Below are 6,000 nucleotides of genomic sequence, written 5' to 3'. Positions count from 1 at the left end.
AAAAGATGCCTGAGGAAAGGAAACAGGGCACCTATTGTAGATGGCCTTCTCAAGGAGGTTATCCATGAAAGTGAGGAGGGATATAGGATGGTAGCTAGCAAGGCTGGATGGGTCAAGCAAGGGGTTTTTTTTTTTTTTTTGAAGATAAGGGGAAATGGGAGTGTTTATGGGAAGTATATAGGGAGAGATTAAAGAATATTAAGAGAATAGAGATGATAGAGGGGGCAGTCTTCTGGATAAGATGGGTTGGAATGTCATTTCTTGTGCATATTCAGAGAGTTGCCTTTGCAAAGAGAAGGGCCACCTCTTTGGTGAATCAGGGTTGAAGGAGGAGCTAGTGGCACAAGGCCTCTGGATGATGCTAGATGAGGAGAAAGAGATAAGAGGGAGTTCTTAAAGAGCGGCCGTAATTTTTTTCAGTGAAATATCAGAAAAGGAGAAACTTTCTCCCATGCAACATACTGGCAATGCATCACTGCCATCGTAGTTCATATGTACACATACTTACATATATTTTGGCTGTCTAAGTTCATCAGTGTAGGAAACCCAGATTGTAGAAACCTCACAAAGACTAACCCTTCATCCATGTTGTTGGGGAAAGGTAGCATCAGTAAATGAGGGGAATCCCAACCAGGATGTAAATATAATGGGTTCTTTGTGTATGCTGCAACTCCCTATGGTATCTATGAAGCCTTGGGAAGGACCCTGAGATACTGGCAAAATGGGCTCTGCTGAGAGCACTAATTAAGTAGCATCTTGGTCAGAGTAATGAAACTATTCCTGAGTCAGAGATAGATGGGGATACCACAGCTTCCAGACTATACCTACTTGAAACTGTTATGCTCAGCTTAACACAAAGGACAGAAGAGTGAGTGGCTGGCTCTCCTTCACATCCTGGCACTACATGATAGCAGGATTCACTGGGACAAATAAAATATTGATACTGTACATGCTAGAAACCCTTCAGAGCAGACGGTGCTGATCTTTAAACTGGGCAAACCATGAGTGCACATGAAATGGATTGGAGACATGAATGCTTTCATTATGCACCAGTACTATGTTATAATAAAAATGGAAACATATGTTACTCTTTTAAAAGTAAGGATATTCTACTACTTTTTTTGTCAAAAATGTCCTCAGATCTACCCAAGTCATACAACAATGTATCACAGGGAAATTATAAAAACTAATTTCCTCCCTAAATGCAGATTAGATTAATTAAAAACTGAAACCAAAGAATTATTAAAATCTGAACAGGGAAAATTTGAAGAATCTGAAGTTGGTGAAAATCTTTAGTTAATAATACAAACTCCAGAAATCCTGCCTTATAACTGAATGGATGACAAAAGCAATGTTGAGGTTTCTAACGATTTTGAAGAACAGATGTGCATAGTTATATTAGAATTTCAAAAAGCCCTTTTTGAGTTTGATGGCAAGAATGCAATGAACAGACTAAATATGACAAAACAGAGTAATTCAAAGAAACCAGCCTTCATTGTAACTAACAAATACAGAGATGAATAAATTCTCTTGAAATATTTGACAGAAAATGTACAAATATTTCAAAATTTTTGGCCATGGAGGGAACCATAGGAAAAAAGGTGGACATATCATGGAGTATTCTCAAGGGCTGGAGTCAAATTCCACCATGGTAGAAAAAACTTGAAAAAAAAAACTATTGAAAACCTGCAGAAAGGTAAAGGAAAACTATCTTGTTATGTAGTTGGCATGTAGTAGAAAATAGGAACAATCTATCTTCTAATTAAGTCAGACAAAAAATGGAATAGGATTCCCAAAACAAAAGTGTGTCAGACATTCTATACTACTGGGCAACTAGGTGGCATAGTACAGAAAATGCTTGACCTAAGGGAACTAAATTCAAAACTGGTCTCAGACATTAAGAACCATGTGCCCTAGGGAAGTCATTTCACCTCTTTCTGCCTCAGTCTCCTCATCTATAAAACAGGTAAAATAATAACATTTATCTTTCCAGATTGGTTGTGAAGATAAAATGAGATGATAATTGTAAAGAACTTTGCAAATTTCAAAGTGCTGTATATATGCTAGCCATTATTATTATTATTATTTTAAATAATAAACATTTTTATTTATAGTTTTGAGTTCAAAATTTTATTCCTTCTTCCTTCCCTCTCCTCCCCACTCCCTGAGGTGGTAAGCAATCAGGTATCATCAACGTAAAGCAAAAATCAAAAGGAAGATGCAATTCAAGGAGTTAAAGAAGCAAAAAAAGGTAAACAATTCAATATCAGCTGCTTTTCTAGAGAGGCCTGAAAAGCAAAGAAATCAGAGGGGAGTGAGAGCTCCTGAAAGAAGGGAACATGTAAAACTTCTGGCCATCCATAAAATCACAAGAAGTTACAACATGACCAAAAAAAGGTAGATACAAGGTGAAAAGATGTACGTGGGGATATGATGGCTCACAGAGCAGTTGTTATGGAAGGTGGCAAACTCTAGTTTGTCCATAAAACTGGAAAGTTTGGGGGCAGCTTAGATATATAATTATTGGCTTAAACACTTATACAATGGTGCCTGAATTACTAGCAAAACACTTCACTAACTTCTTTTCATACATGCCTAATCTCACTTTTTATTTTTTTAAACAGAAGCCATCATATAACTATCTTAAAAGATGAGATAAATGATGGGAAGGGAAGAGAAGATGGGGTAAAAGATGAGATTATCAATGACTTCTAAATAGTCGATTACATATTTGTATAGTTTATCCAAATGATTCAATGCTTCTATGACTAAAAACAATCCATACACATAAGAAAGTAATATATTTGTTAAGGTACACAAAAACTAGGTTGCCAAGAAATCCCAGGGAAGTAGAGAACAATTTATTATTGATTTTGTAATTATTCAATAGGCTGTTCCAAAGTCCCATAACATTTATATGTCCTTTATTGATGATCAAAAAACCACTCCCTTAGTTCTATAGTCCTGGTGTAGTAATGTATTACAAGTCTATAAAAAAGAGCTAAGCATAGTGAGAATGTTAGAATATTTGATATCCATATAGAAGACTGTCATCTAATGCATGACATTAACGCAATAATTTCAAGAATAATTGATAAAAACATGGCATCTTTCAGGGAACAGTTTAAACCCATTATGGCTGAGTCTATTTGTAAATGCATTATTGTTTCTCCTGCATAGGACAAAGTGTGGCTTCTGTTTTAAAAAAAGGCAGTCAGAACAAAATATCTTATTAGTCACATTAGTTACATGGAGGACATCAAATTATGTGGCTTCACTGAAAAACATGTAAGCACCTGCATCCTGTGGGATGTCTCTGCAGTGATATCTATTTGGATTTGATAAAAGTAAGGTTTTTTTCCAAAGTAAAAACTTTTTATTGAGAGAGGAAAATAGGGGTGGGTTCATGGAGACAATGGCATTTAAACCTTTTCAATTTAAGGTCAATAGACATTTTCTAGACATGAGCAAGCTCAAGGTAAAATTATTATTATCTGACTCATACAGTTCCTTAGGGTTTGAAAAGTACTTTACACATATAAATTTACTGGATTTTCCAATAAGCATTAATATCTCCATTTTACAGTTGAGGAAACTGAAATGAAATCAAAGGGTGTCCATGGTCATTTGTCTAGTAAGGGTGTGAGCTGGAATTCAAGTTCAGGTCTTCTTCACTCAGGTTCTAGCTCTCAACCCACTCATGCCATATTGACACAAACTTTTGCATGCCCCCTATTTCTTTTCCTTCAGTGGCTCCTAATGTTTTTCTCCCCCTTATTATCCCTTCTCTCTCAAAGTAAATAGAGTTTGTCCTCGAACTCATGAAGATATCACTCTAGCTGAGCAGGTAAAATTCACAAAAAAGTGAAAGAATTTTTGTCTCTCTGAAATGAAACTTGAGGTAGTTTATTAAGACTCATAGTTGGGGCAGCTAGGTAAGCACCAGCCCTGGATTCAGGAGGACCTAAGTTCAAATCCAGCCTCAGACACTTGACACTTACTAGCTGCGTGGCCCTGGGGCAAGTCACTTAACCCTCATTGCCCCGCAAAAAAAAAAAAGACTCATAGTGGGGTAAGATTCTTTTATTTTTATTTTTTAAATTTTAATCATAAAAGGATTTTATTATTTTCTAGTTACATGTAGAGATAGTTTTCACCATTTGTTTTTATAAGATTTCTAGTTTCAAATTTTTCTCCCTCCCTCCCCTTCTTCCCCTCCAAGCAATCTGATATAGCTTATATATGTACAATCACATTAAACATATTTCTGCATTAGTTATGCTGAGAAAGAAGAATCAGAAAAAATGGGAAAAACCTCAAAAAAGAAAAACAAAAAAGTAAAAATAGTATGGTTCAATTTGCATCTAGATTCCACAGTTCTTTTTTCTGGATTTGGAGAGCATTTTCCATCATGAGTCCTTTGGAACTATCTTGGACTACTGTATTGTTGAGAAGAGCCAAATCTGTCACAGTTGATCAACACACAATGTTGTTGATACTGTGTACAATGTTCTCTTGGTTCTGCTTATCTCATTCAGCATCAATTCATGTAAGTCCTTCCAGGTTTCTCTGAAACCCACCTGCTCATCATTTCTTACAGCACAATAGAATTCCATTACATTCATCTACCACAACTTGTTCAACTATTCCCCAATTGATGGGCATCCCCTCAATTTCCAATTCCTTGCCACCACAAAAAGAGCAGCTATAAATACTTTTGTACATATGGGTCTTTCCCCCTTTTTTATGATCTTTTGGGGAAAAAGACCTAATAGTGGATTGCTGGGTCAAAGGGAATGCATAGCTTTATAGCCCTTTGGGCATAGTTCCTAATGGCTTTCCAGAATGGTTAGATCAGTTAACAGCTCCAGTGGGGTAAAATTCTTAATGTTAAGGAAAGAGAGAGGCTGAAGGTGTTCACCTTGAATTGGAAGGACCAAATGAACTAATAGATGATGGAAGTACTTAGAAATGCCTTGGTACCTTCTCAGCAGGAATATCAAGCATTAATCTATCAAGGAGAAAATCACAATTTACTAGCATTTTGAAATTAAAGCTCAATGGGAAAACACATTTAAAGCAAGTAGCACCTGTGGAATATCAATCTCAATGTACAAACTAAGGAATGTAAAATGAATCATCACAAATCTGAAACATATTCTAACAAAAATCTATACAGTATTAAAGAAATAAGGATCCCATTACCCGAAAGTGGCTATCAAAAGATGAATATGTTGGGGCAGCTAGGTGGCACAGTGGATAGAGCACAGGAGGACCTGAGTTCAAATCTGGCCTCAGACACTTGACACTTACTAGCTGTGTGACCCTGGGCAAGTCACTGAACCCCAATTGCCTCACCAAAAAATAAAAAGATGAACAGGTCCCTATGAAAAAAGGCAAAGGTTGATGTTCCCAAAACACATGATAAATAGATTAAAAACTTAAATATTTTTGGAAGAAGTGTTCATCAGGAGCAGCTAGGTGGTGCAGTGGATAAAGCACTGGCCTTGGATTCAGGAGGACCGGAGTTCAAATCCAGCCTCCGACACTTGACACTTACTGGCTGTGTGACCCTGGGCAAGTCACTTAACCCTCATTGCAAAGCCTGGCAAAAGATACTCACCACTGGATTTGTTTCATGTAACTGAAAGTGGCTTATTTCTGGATTAAGCCTCGGAAAGGCCTAAGATCCAGGAGTGGGATGGAAAGGTCCTACAGGAGCAACAACCACATCAATCCCGCCAATAATATGTTGAAAAACAAAAATTGAGCAAGTAGCTGAGACCTATGGGCTTGTCTATAGAATTGATAGCCTTATGATGGCTATCCATGACCAGATAATTTTCAACAGAAATTACAGGGTTACCCTCAAGAAGCTGGGATATAGTGATAAATGCAGATGATGCAAGGAAGTGTGATAAAATAATGGAATTTGGCATATGCACAGGGGCCCCACCTGATTTATTTATTATTATTAGTAGTAGTATTTATCACTATTGA

The sequence above is a fragment of the Dromiciops gliroides genome, chromosome 3, assembly GCF_019393635.1.
Source record: "Dromiciops gliroides isolate mDroGli1 chromosome 3, mDroGli1.pri, whole genome shotgun sequence".
Lineage (NCBI taxonomy): Eukaryota > Metazoa > Chordata > Mammalia > Microbiotheria > Microbiotheriidae > Dromiciops > Dromiciops gliroides.
Note: the sequence above shows the minus strand (reverse complement) of the source record.